Source organism: Strongylocentrotus purpuratus, unplaced genomic scaffold (genome assembly GCF_000002235.5).
Source record: "Strongylocentrotus purpuratus isolate Spur 01 unplaced genomic scaffold, Spur_5.0 spur5_scaffold_2, whole genome shotgun sequence".
In the NCBI taxonomy this organism is placed as follows: Eukaryota; Metazoa; Echinodermata; class Echinoidea; order Camarodonta; family Strongylocentrotidae; genus Strongylocentrotus; species Strongylocentrotus purpuratus.
Genome location: NW_022145605.1, coordinates 7766730 through 7785449, shown reverse-complemented (window position 1 = coordinate 7785449; position 18720 = coordinate 7766730).

The window sequence follows — 18720 nt, the reverse complement described above, 5'->3', positions numbered from 1 at the left end:
AAACCAGCATTAATGGCAAACTAGCTAGGAAATGGAGTTAATATTTCTAAGGCTCAATGGAGGGGGTGCTAGGCTAGATGTAGTTAGTGCAAGTTTAAATGAAATCATGCTAGGGGATAGATGGAGCTAATATCTCTAAGTATCAATGGAGGGGTGCTAGGCTAGTTCGAGAGGGTGCTAGGCTGGATGTAGTTAGTGCAAGTTTAAATGATATCATGCTAGGAGATAGATGGAGCTAATATCTCTAAGGCTCAATGGAGGGGTGCTAGGCAATTTTAAATGAAATCATGCTAGGAGATATTATGAAGTTAATAATTAATGAGCGAGAACACTAACTGAAGTTCTTCAAAATGAAACATACTAGGTATGGGGCATGTGTGATCATCACACCATTGTTTAGAACAAGATTGTTTGGAACCAGCAACCTTGATAACTTGGCCAGTATGACGTGACATTTCGGTACTTTATAAAACATTATATCTGATATATTGGTAAAGAGTAAAGATTGTGAAAACTTTATGTAAAAATTAGTAAATTACAAAATATGCAAGTAGTCAGGAAATCCCTTACACGATCTAGGAATAAAGATTGTGATAATTCTCTCGCGCTCTAACTCGCCCCCTCCCCGGCCCTCTCTCTCTCTCTCTCTTTAGTTTTTTTTTCACGTCTAGTGACATTCCTAAACATAAGCCTGCTATATAACCAAAACTTGATATTATGGAAGTAGGAGCAGATGTGCACAAAATAACCAAAAATCATGATTCGACATGATCGGTATCAGAAGCTCCGAGAGAGATGAAATGAGACGGAGCCTAATTTGCGTCAACTACACGATATGAGATTGGAGGTGGCTTGTGTTCCAAGTATGGTACATTGCTATCTAGGCGCATGACATTGATCTAAAGAAACGTATACAATACTCGAGGTGCATGCCGGGAAGGCGTATGAAAGATGACGTAATGGTATCGAAATATAAGAAAGGAAACAACTTCAGTTCAAGACAGTTCAAAATAATTCTGGGAAATGGAAATTAAAATGGTACCGTTTTAAAAAACAGTTAGATATGGTTTTTGGACAAGAAGCATGAGATAATTCATTGCTCGGCAATCTGGACTGTATTTGAAAGAGAGCATCCAATATTCCTGATATTTAATAGTATACTGTCAATTAAAAAAAATATAACTAAAAAAATAATAATAATGGACCTCTTTATTCAAGGCTGTGTGTCTTTGTCGAGCACAAAATGATTCTGCTCGGGTATGCAGGCCAGTTGTTTTGAATAGACTTGAATTGAAAGACCCTTTGTTTCACCTCGCGAAGTGTGGGTGCTTTCATATGAGAAGTAAAACTAGCTTGCTCATCATTGAATTCATGTTGTAAAGTTGTTTACAGACTGGAAAAGGATAGCATGGGAGTGTACAGAGTGAATAAAAGGAAGAAAGTAGTACTGAAAATGTAAAAAACTTGTTTAACCTGGCAATAAGGGACTCTTGAATGTAGTTTAAAAATTGGACATAGCTTTGGGGCTAACGCTACCGGCCACCGGCTACGCTGACGACCGCCAGCTAGCTGACGACCGCCAGCTAGCTGACGACCGCCAGCTAGCTGACGACCGCCAGCTAGCTGACGACCGCCAGCTAGCTGACGACCGCCAGCTAGCTGACGACCGCCAGCTAGCTGACGACCGCCAGCTAGCTGACGACCGCCAGCTAGCTGACGACCGCGAAGAAAAAAAAAAAAAAAAAAAAAAAAAAAGACCCCCCCCCCAAAAAAGACCCCCAAAGGGGCTCCCTAACAGTATTTTCCTACACTCAGCTGCTCCCCCTATCTCACCATAGGCCCTTTTGGGCTTTAAAACAAAATACACTAGCTGGGGATCGAACCCGATACCTTCCACTTACTAGGCGGTTGCTTATCCACGAGACCACCTAGCCTCACTGCGATTACCTGGTTCACTTTTAGTTGTTAACACTGTGCTTTAAGTTGTTAACACTTTCAGCTAGCTGACGACAGGCGCTGCTACCCCCTAAAGGCAGACGCGGATCCAGGGGGCCGGGAGGGCCTTGCCCCCCCCCCCCCCCCCGCAAAAAAAAGAGAGAGAGAGAGAAGGAAAAGAAGGGAAAGGGAAAGAGGAGAGAAAGGGAAAGAAAAAAGAGGAAGAGGAAGAAGAAGGAAAAAAAAGGGAGGAAGAAGCAAATCAAGGGCCGAAAGGGTCTTGGATTCCAGCTGTCACCCCCCCCCCCCCCCCCCATTACAAAATAAGAGAGAATGATGAAAAGGAAAAGAAGAGATAAAGGGAGGGGAAAAAGGAAGAAGAAAAGAAAAGAAGCGGGATATCAGCAGCAATTTTGTCGCCAACAAGTTGTAGTTCAGAGGGGCTAAAAGGCCCTAGACCCCCACGCCAATTAACGCTACGCTCTGCCTTATCGTAAATACCACTCCCCCAACCTACTTAGAGAAACGTTCAGCGGGGCCTGCATGTAAAAGTGGGTGGTGCGGATTTTTTTTTTCTACCCCCCCCCCCCCCCCTCAAACATTTTTGCTCATTTCGCCACTGCCGGTGTCACCATTACGTACCAATATTTGGCTAGCATAATTTCAAATTGGGCCCCCCTAACAAATCCTAGATCCGCGCCTGGGGCCCCCCAAAGAGGCTCCTCAACAGTTTTTTTCTAAACTGCCCCCCCCCCACCATAGGCCCATTTGTTTTTTTGAGGAATCCATTGACATATTGTGCTTTGGAACCCTTTCCGTTACACCACAACAACAACAATAATTATTTTATCACCCCAAAATTGGAAAATTATTCACTTTTAATATCTGGCTTTCCCGCCAAAATATTTGAATTAATTGTAAATATGTGGATTGAGATTCTCAGACCATATTTGATTAATGGGGGTATTGGATTCTCTTTTCTTGTCTCTTTCTGGCTCTCTTTCTTTCTTTCTCTTTCTCTCTCACCTTCTCATTCGGACTGAAAAAGTATTGAATATGATTATGTTTGATGGATAAAACAGAATAATATAATAATTGCTGTTCTTTGTGTACTTCTTATAATACTTTACTTTGTTTAAAAGTTCATTATAAGCTCATTGTATCGATCGATTAAAAGAATAGCAATAAATATGTACTTTGAGTGACATAAAAATGGGTTAAAATCATTTTTTGTTTTTGTTTAAGTAAAACAAAACATAAGAAAAAAGTTGCACTAGCTGGGTTTCGAACCCGATACCTTCCAATTACTAGGCGGTCGCCTATATCCACAAGACCACTTTTCCTTAACTGCGATTACCTGGTTTGCTTTTAGTTGTTAACACTTTCTGATGCTGATTTAATGATTGTTATGTTTAAAAACAGGTGCATTCAAACTAACATGCCATTGAAAGTAACATTCCGTTGAAGCTAACTTAGAAATGCAGTGCAGCTGTATTTAGGCACTACTCATTGTTATTCATATTAAAGATGCAGGCTATTCGATTCAGTTTTTTTTAATAGCTCGCATCGGCTATATTTGAATAATTACGTAACAAACTACTCAGCTCTTTCTAACATGGCATCAATTCATGAATTGGAGAAAAGAACGGACACTCCCTTCATCGAGTGAATACTTTCGTCATTGCGAGGATTTCCAAAGACTGAGGTAGAAATAGCATTCCTGACATTGCAACAATGACCGCATTATTTTGATGACGTAATGGTATCGAAATATAAGAAAGGAAAACAACTTCAGTTCAAGACAGTTCAAAATAATTCTGGGAAATGGAAATTAAAATGGTACCGTTTTAAAAAACAGTTAGATATGGTTTTTGGACAAGAAGCATGAGATAATTCATTGCTCGGCAATCTGGACTGTATTTGAAAGAGAGCATCCAATATTCCTGATATTTAATAGTATACTGTCAATTAAAAAAAATATAACTAAAAAAATAATAATAATGGACCTCTTTATTCAAGGCTGTGTGTCTTTGTCGAGCACAAAATGATTCTGCTCGGGTATGCAGGCCAGTTGTTTTGAATAGACTTGAATTGAAAGACCCTTTGTTTCACCTCGCGAAGTGTGGGTGCTTTCATATGAGAAGTAAAACTAGCTTGCTCATCATTGAATTCATGTTGTAAAGTTGTTTACAGACTGGAAAAGGATAGCATGGGAGTGTACAGAGTGAATAAAAGGAAGAAAGTAGTACTGAAAATGTAAAAAACTTGGTTAACCTGGCAATAAGGGACTCTTGAATGTAGTTTAAAAATTGGACATAGCTTTGGGGCTAACGCTACCGGCCACGCTGACGACGGCCAGCTAGCTGACGACCGCCAGCTAGCTGACGACCGCGAAGAAAAAAGAAAAAAAAAAAAAAAAAAAAAAGACCCCCCCCCAAAAAAAAGACCCCCAAAGGGGCTCCCTAACAGTATTTTCCTACACTCAGCTGCTCCCCCCTATCTCACCATAGGCCCTTTTGGGCTTTAAAACAAAATACACTAGCTGGGGATCGAACCCGATACCTTCCACTTACTAGGCGGTTGCTTATCCACGAGACCACCTAGCCTCACTGCGATTACCTGGTTCACTTTTAGTTGTTAACACTGTGCTTTAAGTTGTTAACACTTTCAGCTAGCTGACGACAGGCGCTGCTACCCCCTAAAGGCAGACGCGGATCCAGGGGGCCGGGAGGGCCTTGCCCCCCCCCCCCCCCCCCGCAAAAAAAAGAGAGAGAGAGAGAAGGAAAAGAAGGGAAAGGGAAAGAGGAGAGAAAGGGAAAGAAAAAAGAGGAAGAGGAAGAAGAAGGAAAATAAAGGGAGGAAGAAGCAAATCAAGGGCCGAAAGGGTCTTGGATCCCAGCTGTCACCCCCCCCCCCCCCCCATTACAAAATAAGAGAGAATGATGAAAAGGAAAAGAAGAGATAAAGGGAGGGAAAAAAGGAAGAAGAAAAGAAAAGAAGCGGGATATCAGCAGCAATTTTGTCGCCAACAAGTTGTAGTTCAGAGGGGCTAAAAGGCCCTAGACCCCCACGCCAATTAACGCTACGCTCTGCCTTATCGTAAATACCACTCCCCCAACCTACTTAGAGAAACGTTCAGCGGGGCCTGCATGTAAAAGTGGGTGGTGCGGATTTTTTTTTCTACCCCCCCCCCCCCCCCTCAAACATTTTTGCTCATTTCGCCACTGCCGGTGTCACCATTACGTACCAATATTTGGCTAGCATAATTTCAAATTGGGCCCCCCTAACAAATCCTAGATCCGCGCCTGGGGCCCCCCAAAGAGGCTCCTCAACAGTTTTTTTCTAAACTGCCCCCCCCCCCCCACCATAGGCCCATTTGTTTTTTTGAGGAATCCATTGACATATTGTGCTTTGGAACCCTTTCCGTTACACAACAACAACAACAATAATTATTTTATCACCCCAAAATTGGAAAATTATTCACTTTTAATATCTGGCTTTCCCGCCAAAATATTTGAATTAATTGTAAATATGTGGATTGAGATTCTCAGACCATATTTGATTAATGGGGGTATTGGATTCTCTTTTCTTGTCTCTTTCTGGCTCTCTTTCTTTCTTTCTCTTTCTCTCTCACCTTCTCATTCGGACTGAAAAAGTATTGAATATGATTATGTTTGATGGATAAAACAGAATAATATAATAATTGCTGTTCTTTGTGTACTTCTTATAATACTTTACTTTGTTTAAAAGTTCATTATAAGCTCATTGTATCGATCGATTAAAAGCATAGCAATAAATATGTACTTTGAGTGACATAAAAATGGGTTAAATCATTTTTTGTTTTTGTTTAAGTAAAACAAAACATAAGAAAAAAGTTGCACTAGCTGGGTTTCGAACCCGATACCTTCCAATTACTAGGCGGTCGCCTATATCCACAAGACCACTTTTCCTTAACTGCGATTACCTGGTTTGCTTTTAGTTGTTAACACTTTCTGATGCTGATTTAATGATTGTTATGTTTAGAAACAGGTGCATTCAAACTAACATGCCATTGAAAGTAACATTCCGTTGAAGCTAACTTAGAAATGCAGTGCAGCTGTATTTAGGCACTGCTCATTGTTATTCATATTAAAGATGCAGGCTATTCGATTCAGTTTTTTTTAATAGCTCGCATCGGCTATATTTGAATAATTACGTAACAAACTACTCAGCTCTTTCTAACATGGCATCAATTCATGAATTGGAGAAAAGAACGGACACTCCCTTCATCGAGTGAATACTTTCGTCATTGCGAGGATTTCCAAAGACTGAGGTAGAAATAGCATTCCTGACATTGCAACAATGACCGCATTATTTTGATGACGTAATGGTATCGAAATGTAAGAAAGGAAAACAACTTCAGTTCAAGACAGTTCAAAATAATTCTGGGAAATGGAAATTAAAATGGTACCGTTTTAAAAAACAGTTAGATATGGTTTTTAGACAAGAAGCATGAGATAATTCATTGCTCGGCAATCTGGACTGTATTTGAAAGAGAGCATCCAATATTCCTGATATTTAATAGTATACTGTCAATTAAAAAAAATATAACTAAAAAAATAATAATAATGGACCTCTTTATTCAAGGCTGTGTGTCTTTGTCGAGCACAAAATGATTCTGCTCGGGTATGCAGGCCAGTTGTTTTGAATAGACTTGAATTGAAAGACCCTTTGTTTCACCTCGCGAAGTGTGGGTGCTTTCATATGAGAAGTAAAACTAGCTTGCTCATCATTGAATTCATGTTGTAAAGTTGTTTACAGACTGGAAAAGGATAGCATGGGAGTGTACAGAGTGAATAAAAGGAAGAAAGTAGTACTGAAAATGTAAAAAACTTGTTTAACCTGGCAATAAGGGACTCTTGAATGTAGTTTAAAAATTGGAAATAGCTTTGGGGCTAACGCTACCGGCTAACGCTACCGGCTACGCTGACGACCGCCAGCTAGCTGACGGTCGTCAGCTAAGAAAAAAGAAAAAGAAAAAAAAAAAAGACCTCACCCCCCCCAAAAAAAAGACCCCGCAAAGGGGCTCCTTAACAGTTATTTCCTACACTCAGCTGCTCTCCCCCCCCCCTCACCATAGGCCCTTTTTCAAGTTTTTTGGGGGGAATCTATTGACATATTGTGCATTGGAACCCTTTCCCATACATCAACAATCAACAACACCAAGAAAAATTATTTTATCACACCAAAATTGGAAAAATGATTAACTTTTAATATCTGGCTTTTGGGCTTTAAAACAAAATACACTAGCTGGGGATCGAACCCGATACCCAGTTCCACTTACTACGTGGTTGCTTATCCACAACACCACTTTGCCTCACTGCGATTACCTGGTTCACTTTCAGTTGTTAACACTGTGCTTTTAGTTGTTAACACTTTCAGCTAGCTGACGACAGGCGGAGCTACCCCCTAAAGGCAGACGCGGATCCAAGGGGCCGGGAGGGCCTTGCCCCCCCCCCCCCAAAAAAAAAAAAAGAGAGAGAGAGAGAAGGAAAAGAAGGGAAAGGGAAAAGAGGAGAGAAAGGGGAAGAAAGAAGAGGAAGAGGATGAAGAAGGAAAAAAAAGGGGGGAAGAAGCAGATCAAGGGCCGAAAGGGTCTTGGCTCCCATTGTCAGTTGCAATCCCATTGTCAGTTGCAATTTTGCCGCCAACAAGTTGTAGTTCAGAGGGGCCAAAAGGCCCTAGACCCCCACGCCAATTAACGCTACGCTCTGCCTTATCGTAAATACCAATCCCCCAACCTACTTAGAGAAACGTTCAGCGAGGCCTGCATGAAAAGTGGGTGGTGCGGATTTTTTTTTCTACCCCCCCCCCCCAAACGTTTTTTGCTCATTTCGCCACTGCCGGTGTCACCATTACGAACCAATATTTGGTTAGCATAATTTCAAATTGGGCCCCTCTAACAAATCCTAGATCCGCGCCTGGGGCCCCCCAAAGGGGCTCCCTAACAGTTTTTTTTACTACACTGCTCCCCCACACTCTAGGCCTTTTTTTTCCTTCTTTTTTTGAGGAATCCATTCACATATTGCGCTTTGGAACCCTTTCCCATACATCAACAACACCAACAATAATTCTTTTATCACACCAAAATTGGAAAAAATGATTAACTTTTAATATCTGGCTTTTTGCCTTTAAAATAAAATACACTAAAACTCCCCTACCTTTCTTCTTCTTCTCTCCCCCCCCCCCATTCCCTTCCCTTACTTTTCTCACCCTCTCTCATTTAAGTTTGGTGAGGGAGGCAGGGGCTCTTCGCCCCCTCCCCCCGATCCACACGATGTTGGTGGGATTAATCGCAAGTGATCTCTGCTTCTTTTCACCCTTTTTTTTTTTTCTACCTCTTTTGTGTTCCATTTTAGCTTTCCTCTTTCCCTTTCCCTTCTTTCTCTCCTTTTTTTTTTTTTGGCGATTAGGGGGGGGGGGGTGGTCTGGGGGGTGGCAGAGGCAAAGGCCTTTCTCTGCGATCTTGGGGGGTATTGAGCACCTTTTTTTTTTTTGGCCCTCGAATTTTTAACACTTTGCACCAACCCCCCCCCCCCCCCCACCCCATCCCCCCCCACCCCCCCCCCCCCCCCTTCTAGATCCGCCACTGCCTGTAGTTTCATCCCTAGCTAGCTGGTTAAGCTGAATATGGGTTATCCAGTCGTTTCATTCATTCAGTATAATTATACTTTTATCAGGGATATGAGAGTATATCCCTGTTTGTTTTGACTATGTATACGTGTGGACGAGAGATGAGAACGGACATTCGGTGCGGCAGGCGGACTATTGGTGCGAGACCTCTTCAGCACAGATTGTCCGTCAGACATTTGAGGCGCGCACGGAATGTCCGACACGGACATTCTGCGCGGATAAAATCCGCACCGATCGTCCGCTCTCGATCGATCTCTAATAGTCGGACGATCGGTGCGGGTTACATTCTACGCGGTTGTGCGTAATATAACCAACACGAAAATGCCAACAAAAAGCCAACATCGGCATTGGCTGAAATACCACGTCAAAGGCGCTATTTCGTTTTTTCAACGGCTTTTTCAAATTATCTAATATTTGTGGTTGTACACAAGTATTAGAAATCGCTATATTAATAGATATTTCAGCCGTCTCTGAACCGATTTTGATCAAACAAAGATGATTTTGTCATTTAAATTGTATTTTCTTTCAAATTTGACACTCAGTTTTTCATTATCTCACAAACAAAAAATATTTTGTGTAGCGTCCTCTGCAACAGAAATCAGCTATCACTTTAATGGTCAAGTTGTAAAATCTATTTGGGTAAGACTGTAAAGGTTATTAATCAGAAGAGTAATTAAGTCATAAATGCTTCGATATTCCCCCAAAACATTTTGTTACGCCCAAAATAAATTCCTAACATATTCGATTCTTCTCCTTAATTTTTGTATTGATAAATACAATTCAAAACAAATCCACCAATTAACAAGGTTTTAAAGCTTACATTGATGTCTCTAAAGATCGTGAATACCTAATTATAGCAAAATAAAATATGTGCAACTCATTTGAAAATTGAGGTTTTGTGTTTCACTTCTTCTTTGGCTGCCTTTATTCCTGCTCTATTTATTTGTTATTACTATGTTACGATTGACGTAAGTTTTGATATTCATTTGTCTAATTTAATATGTGTTACTCTTGATTTCTAATGACTCTCCAATTATCTGTAAATATTGTGATTCTGTTTTGATTCAATAAAACATACAACAACAAAAAGATCATTTGAATTGTCCACCACGAAAAGAGTGAAACACAGACTTGGTAACATCGTTCAGATGAGAGAAAATGGTCCTGAGGTACTGACTCTCAATGTTAGATGTACAATTAAAGATAATCTGAAAGTTTGAGTGAAAACAGACCATTATCAATAATAAAAATCTAGATAAACTGATCTGATTGATTCCTTGATTCTCCCAACTATATTAAACTAATTTGATCACATTTTAGATGAAAGTAAATCGTCACAGAGCAATGAATTGGCTTTATATACCATTCCAGACATTTAAGTGTTGAAAGATTTTCAAAAGCCTGTCTTAGGCCTATGTCTTATTTTCATGGGAAAACGTTTGGGAAAATTCGAAAATGGTTGGTAGAATTTACTGTTAGAGGGTGTCGCACAGTGACGCCTTCAAAGAAAAGCATAAATATCTTTGTGGTTTGAGAATTTGATCAGGAATATGTTGCATGATAGAGGGTAAGTACAGTAGAAGGAATATAATAAGTGAAATTTCATACAAAAATTGCGCAGTTTTTCATCAACCTTCAACAATGTTACCGAGTCACTTTGAGCCAGCGTTAACAGAGTGATCTTTATAAGTCTTTCCTTAGCAAAGCAATGAGGCTTGCCTTAAACCATACAAAAATGAGAGACAACCCAGCGATGTGTAGATACCACCACAACTTTGAAAGAAAAATCAACAAAACCATCTAATGAAGTACAGTCACACTAATTATTATTTTTTTCTTTTTCAAATGACTTTTTTTCTTAACGGCAAAGGACTTAGTTGCTATATTATCCTATAACTTACAGTAAAAGTGCGAAAGTGTGCTAATCATGTCCAATGCACAACTCAGATACAACTATGACAGGCATAGTTAGATGTCTAGTTTCAGTGTATTAGTCATTTGGATATCCATACTATGACTTTAACGCCCTTTGGCTAGGAAAATGTCAAGTCATAAGGCCACATGACGTTGTGCCTCAGAAGCCTGAATTGTATTTGTATTAATACAACATGTATCTTTTTTCTTCTTTTTTTTTTTGGGGGGGGGAGGGGGAGGAGGGGTACATTAAAGGTGGAGGAATACAGACCAGCATTGCACTACCTTCAGATATAAAACTTAAAATAATATGTCAAAATTTGACAGCTGAAGTGCTCAATTTACCGAGTCGTTACAGTTTGAAAATATTAATCTTACTTCGAGGAGTGAAAATTATTGATGAGTGGAGGTTATATAAAAACATTTTCCTTCTATTTACCGAAGAATAACTGAAATACTAGTCCAAAGAGAAACTTCCAGGGACAATTATGATTATCTGCAAATTTAGGTCCATCAGGGGCGCCGGGACACTGGTGACAGTGGGAGGGGCACCATAAATATTGATATAAGGAATGTATGGATGAATGATGAAACACATGGTCGTAGAGTAATTGGGCGTGGCAATGGTTGTAATTATATCTTATTTTTATGTTGCTTGTCCCCCGCCTTTTCCCTATCTCTCCTTTTCTCATTTTATTTTAATATTTCGCCATTTGTTTGAGGAAAGTACCACCGTAAAAAGGTCATATATTAGGCCATTCATAACGAATAATAAACGATGAAGAACTAAATAAATTAAGGCATGATTTTATGGTTATATGATGATTATTGATTTATGGTTGTACTTGATGTTTATAAGGCGTGTTCACAATTAACCATCGTTACCAATATTATAAACCCGAATATCTAATTTGATTTGTTACATAACTTAAGGGACGATAATTTGGATTTGCCCTCAATTTGAAATTTGCATATCTAGCAGAGAATTCACAGTGTCGAAACTATTGCCTAGTACGTTGACTACTACGATGTTGTGGCCGTCCTCGAGGAGTTTAAATAATTGGTTGTCGACCAGGAAATGCAACTGGGAGTTGTAACTGGTTAGTGGGAAACCCTTCAATTCTTTCATGGCAATTTTCTTCTCTGCATCGTCTTCGCTATTGATATCCATGTAGGAGATCCCATAGACCCCTTGATACGTCCAGTAAATACGAAATTCTGTGGATACAATAATTTTGAGAAGTATAGTTGATTTTTTTTTAAATCGCAGAGAAGTGGTACCGATCGTCTAGTCGAGTGGTTAATCACTTGACCGGAGACATTGGTTAGAAGGAATTTCTTATATTCAGTGAGCACGGGCAACGGCATCTTATTATATACATGTAGCAAGAGCCTTAGTCACCTTGCGTGAAGTGTGGATGTGAACGCTAAAGAAGTATCCCAATCATCATCATCCTTGTTGTCATTTTTAATGGTAACAATGTGCATCATAATGATCCTTTTCTCCTTTTTCTTCTTCTTATATTCTTCTAATTATTATTATCGTTATTATCATTGTTATTATCATCATTATTACAATGTATTTATTGTTATTATCCTTATTATCATCATTTTTTATTATTTTTGCTATTAGTAGTAGTAGTAATAGTAGTATTGTCATTGTTGTTGTTGTTGTCATTGCCTTGGAATGTAACGGGGTAACGTAAGGCTTGAAAGACTCACCGTTAGGAGCCACTGTAATCCCCCATTGGCGCTTTCACAAGGTTTCTAGCAAGGGTAGTTCTGTTACCAGTGTCTAGGTTCTTCTTCAGTATTCTCCCTTTATAACCACTACCAGTAGCATAGACACCACCAACGAACATATCCCTGTGTAGGAAGCAGAGAAGGAGAGACAAAGACAGGGAGATGACAGACGACAGAAAAGACCAAATAGAAAATGAGGAGAGAGCAGGGGGGATGGCCGAGAGATATTGCCACAGGGAGAAACAGAAAAGATAGGGAAAGAAATTGAACGAAAGAGAAAGAGAAAGAGAGATGAGGTGATGGCCGAGAGAAAATGGGAGAGGTGAAACGAGGGAGATGGAGAGGGGTTAGGGCAGAAAATAAAAAAATTAATTGAATTGAATCTGTGATAGACAGAGTAAAATCTGTCCTGAAAAGTTTTTTTTTAAAAACAGCCTATTAAAAATCTTTTTTTTTTCTCCAATGGACCGGTTTACAAACATATTCAAACTGTGTCCATACTTTAAAAAAAAAAAAAAAAAGTTCTTCTTGACAACCTGAAAGCCTGGCTGAGTCTTGCTGAACATAGAAACAAGTAATGTAGCAGACTGGATTCCAAGTATTGAAGTTCAGTCATTAATAACATGTTAATTGAAGTTATTGAACACCTCGACGGTCACTACATCCCCGGAAAAGAAATAGTCCATAAAATGTAATATGTTTGTAAATCGGACTATTGCCTTACAATATACACCATATATGCCTACCTCACTACAACCTCCCCCGTCTTGTTTATTCTCTGATTCTTTTCTTTCACTAAATCCCCATCCCTCTTTCTTCCTTTCTCTCTTTCTCTCCCTCGCTCTATATATATATACATATCTCTCTCGATATATCTGTTTTATATTAATAGCATACTTTAAAAAAAAACTTAATTTATATTATCTATTGATAAAAACACAATTTTTTTTTCTAGGTTAAAGTCATTACTTTCTTCCAGTAAAAACAGTAGAGCAGGAGCATATTCATAACCACTCAAAGTCTGATATGATAACCATCTATGTGAATGTATGTGATAGAAGAAATCTTCACTTGTGCTAGGTTTAAAAATAATAGTTTATATAAGGCCTTATGTTTACATTCCCCACCAAGTAACAATGCCCGGTTGGCTTTTGTCTACATTTACACCAAACACAATCTTTTAAAATTCAAGAAATCAATTCAAGACCAAAATCAATAGGCTACCCTATATATTGCCAGCTAAAGAAATTAGCCAAATTTGTTAGAATCATTATGTCATATTTTTCAAAAGATCCAAGGGTAGATGGTAATACTGTAAATGATAGCTCACAAATAAGCAATGTTGTTAGGCACACTCGTAGCGGTAGGAGGGTGAATTGCCCAGTTCGCCTTGATTTGTAAATATGTTTATTTGTTCCTATTATCACATGTTTATCATTGTTCATTTTATCACATGTTTATTATTGTTCATATTATCACATGTTTATTATTTTTCATATTATCACATGTTTGTCTTTGTTTATATTATCTTATTATGTTAATCAATTTTCATGTTATCGCTTGTTTATCATTGTTATACTATTGTTATATTGATACTATAATAATAATACATTACATTTATAAAGCGCTTAATACAATGTTTCTAAGCGCTTAACATACAAGTAAGGTACAACATAAAATAAACATACAGCAATAATAATACATAATTCTAATAATAACATTACAGATAATTAAAACTGCCCTATAAGTTACTATTACCGGTAAACAAAAAATACTTCAAACTTGCCTTAAACGACTCTAAAGATGGGGATTGACGAATAATAATTGGTAAACTGTTCCATAATTTAGGGGCTGCAATGGCAAAAGTACGATCTCCGTAACGGGCATTGGTTCGGGGACCAGGGGCGTATTGGAAATTAGCATGTGTACTTGACCGTAATGAACGTGATGGAACAATAGGTTTGAGAAGGTCGTTTAAATATGATGGAGCATAACCATGTTTAATTTTGAATACTAACAAAAGAACCTTAAATTGAAAGCGAGTTAAAATAGGAAGCCAATGAAGAGATCTAAGAATAGGAGTTATGTGTTCATATGTTCTGGTTTTGGTAATGAGACGGACTGCCATGTTCTGAATATGTTGGAGTGGAGAAATGGTGGAATCGGGTAAGCCAAAGTACAATCCGTTACAATAATCTAAATGGGAAGTCACAAAAGCGTGGATCAATCGTTCTGTAGACTGTCTGTCCAAATATTTTCGCAGTTTACTAATCCTGGAGATACCAAAGGCAGCCGTCCGACAAGTATTCCTGATGTGTTGTTTCATATTCAGTACATTATCAACAGTGACACCGAGGTTACGAACGACTTTTGAAGGTTCGATTTCAACGCCAGCAGCAGAGGCGGCCCTCCCGGGGGCAGGGGGGGGGGGCACAATGCCCCCCACTTTTTCAGATACCCCCAAAATGCCCCTTTTTACATAGGAAAAGTGCCCCTTTTATTTTGTAAGAAGAGCCCCTTTTACATAGGAAAGGTGCCCCTTTTACTTTGACAAGTGCCCCTATTACTTAGTAAAAGTGCCCCTTTCCCCTTTTCACCTCTGACGAGTGCCCTTTTTATTTTTGACACGTGCCCCTTTTCCTTCGACATGTTCCCATTTTCCTTTGCAATAAATGTTCATTTTCCATTCTCATAAATCTTGAAATTATCTTGAATAAGTGCCCTCTTTAATCTCTAGTAAGTGCCTCTTTTCAGGTACGAGAAGTGCCCCTTTTCACTTTTAATAAGTGCCCCCTTCACCTCTGATGATTGCCCTATTCAAAACTGAGAGGTGCTCTTTTTACTTTGACAACTTCCCCTTTTTTCCTTTGTAAGAAGTGCCCCTTCTCCTTTTAATAACTACCCCTTTTTTAAACTCGGATGAGCGCACCGTTCATTTTAACATGTGCCCCTCTTATTTTCTAATAAGTGCCCCTTTTCCTTATGATAAGTGCCCCCATTAAAAAGAGAGAGAGTTCCTTCCCCTTCTCATAACTTCCCCTTTCCCTTTCTAATAAGTGCCCCTTTTCCTTATGATAAATGCCCTCATTAAAAAGAGAGAGCTCCTTCCCCTTCTCATAACTTCCCCTTCCCCTTCTCATAACTGCCCCTTTTAAACATCTGAACGGTGCCCCCTTTTCATTCAAAAAATGCACATTTTCCTTTATTATAAGTGCCCCTTTTACATTTTCATAAGTACCCCTTTTCATATCTGGTCAGTGCCCCTTTGCAACTCTGATAATTACCCTTTTAATAATGATACGTGCCCCTTTTCCTTTCTAATAAGGGACTTATTCCCTTTTCACCTCTTATAAATGACCCTATTAAAATCTGATGGGTGCCCCTTTTCCGTCAACAAATGCCTATTTCCCATTTTCGTAAACGCCTCCTTTTCATCACTGGTGAGTGCCTCTTTTCAAGTGATAAAACTCAGTGTAAATTATACCTAAAGGCAGTTTATTATTATTGAACGGTATTGAATCTTGTTTATCTTGATAAGTATTATTTACTTACCATTTTATTAAACTCTGATGATTTGAAGCTGAAAACATGGAGTAAATATGAACCGTGCCGTTACGTCAGGACTTGTCAAAATATGAAGAATCGTTTCGCCGTATCGGCAAGGGTATCATGCACTTCTGTCTTTTCCTTGAGTGTCTCCCAAAGTCGGGTTGAAGGGTATAAATGACATGCCCTTATTATACTTATTGCCTGCACCTCACGATCATCGTGGTTCTATTTTCCACATATAATATATTACGCTCCTCTGCATGCTCTTCCTTCTTATAGTAAGCCTACAAATCAATCTTTAATAGAAAATAACTCATTTTTGGGTCAATCCGTGTTCCATGGACCCTAAATATGCCACTCTGAAAACTTCCATTCTAAAATAAAGCGCTTTACCGATTGCTCTAGATAAGCTTCTCTAGTTCACATATATAAATGTAGATATTAAATATTAAGCCCCAAATATACTGTATAAAATGGCATAGGCCTACGTGAGGGTTCAGCATTTGAAAGAAATCTTACAGGCAATTAACCTTTGTTATATCAGATCAGGTTGAAGTTAATGGCCCGTATTCTGAAGTCGTGCCTAACTAAGTCGTGACTAAAGTTAAACAACTGTTTAGTTAAACAGGAGTTAGACACGACTTCAGAATACTTGCCAATAAGTTTGAAAGATAAGTCAGTGGATAATAATTATAATGATAACGATGATGATGAAGATGATGATAATAATGAAAATGATGATAATGATGATAATAATGATGATAGTATGATGATAATGATGTTCAATAATGAAGATAATAATAATAATAATGATGATGATAATGATGATGAAAGTAATGATAAGGATAATACTGAAAACATTAGTAATGATAATGATGATAGTATAGGATTTCCCGGCCAAATTCGCGAGTTTGTCATTCGAATTCATTTACTTTGCATTTAAGTTAGCGCAGATCAGCTTGGCCATGCCAATTATCATTCAATTTTCCCGATTTTGTATTTAATTTAGGATTTATGTCGAAGGATTTCATAGATCTCTCATTCAATTTAGAAACTGCTCAACTAGCATTCAAATTAATCGTCACTTGTCGAAGCGTCGTTTTTATCATTCAAATTAACACCTGTCATTCGTATTCGAATTATGTTTATTCAAGTTAGGAATGTTAGGGGGAAGAAATGCAACACACGTTTACAGCTTTAAAAAAATGCAATTAAATACATGATTTACTATTGGGGTCTTTTCTGTTGTTCAATTTATTAATTTTGAGGACAAAGCATATGTTTGTAGTCAGACATTAGGTAAAGAAGGGGCAAATCAAGGGATATGGCATCTCTGAACGGACATGTTCATATTTCCCGAAAAAGTGGGGACACGAAAACACCTACCCCAGTCACAATATTGTACCCTTCCTCCATAATGAAATTGTGATAAATTTATGATGAAACACAATACAAACAACTTCCTTACATGAAAATTTACACAAATATTGAGACATATATAAAGAGTATAAATGCAAGAAAATAAAAAAGGATGAAATACACGTGAAAAAACGATCTTGAAAGAAAAAGAATGAGCTATAAAAAGTGTTTACAAAACAAGAAATGTATATTGACCATTAATTTTAGTGCACAAAGTGCTAATTTGAATGCTACAAATGAATTACAATGCTAAAAGTACACCGTCGCGATGTCAGAAAATCGTGTTGCGCTAAATCGAATGACCAAAAAGCGAAAGAAGCAATTTGTTCATTAATTGGAATGAAACATACATAGATTCTAACGAAAACTTCATAGATTTGAAATCTAGAAAAAGGAATATAAACCCGAGATATACCCCACAGCTCTAAAACCGTCGAATTTGAACGCAAGACAAATGAATTTGTATGACAAACTCGCGAATTTGGCCGGGAAATCCTACAATATGGCCTAATAAACGAAATAAAAATAAAACAGATGTATAATATATAAATGTCAGTAGGTCTCCATAAATATCATATCCCTCTGGTTTGCTTTTTGGCAATAGGCCTACACTTTTTTTTCAGTCCTTTTTATATTGTAAGATGGGGGAAGAATTTCCAGTACCCCCCCCCCCCCCCCCCGGCCGCCCCCCATGCACCAGAGAGAGGGGGTATAGGGGTATATTCACCAGCCGGTGAATATGCGGGGGGGGGGGGTGTAAGAGCAATTTTTTTGCCCAATACGTGAGAAAATATTTAGCAGTAAATCAGGGGGAGGGGCGCCTTACTTTTTTGTTTAAAAAAGGTACAATCTACGTGGCCTAACCATTTCAACTTTGTATAGGCTTATTGAATTTCACCGAGAAGTGCCCCCCCCCCCCCCCCCCCCCCCCCCCCTGGATTTGCCACTCGGGGCCAGGGCTGCCTATAATATAAGCCCCCGCCCCCTTTTGCCGCCTCCGCCGGGCCCTTCAGAATTGCTTTCATAGCTGCCATATTACTATTTTATTTCAATAATTAATAGGGTATATTTTCAAAGAGATTTTGAATCAATTAAATAATATGTCTGATATCAATTATCTTAGGACAAATAAAGCTGTTTTGCTGTGGGTGGGGAAAAGTATTTTATTTCAATCGATAATAATGTATAATGTTTTTGTCTTTATAGAGTGTTTTGAGTTTTCAAGCAAAAGCCTAAGCTTGACTGTTTTTACATGCATTTTGTGTTTTATTTATGATATTCAAATAAGAATTATGAGACAAACTAAAAAATCTATAATAACGAAAATGTATTTCCTCCTATTATGTCACACGTACAAAGCGAACGAATGTGCAAACCACTTCCGTATTTTTTCGCTGCTGCCATAACTTTGAGAGTGTCGCGTCTCGAAATAGGAAATGAAAGGTGGTTTTGAAGACCAACGAATAGCCGGTGATTATTTTTTTCTGT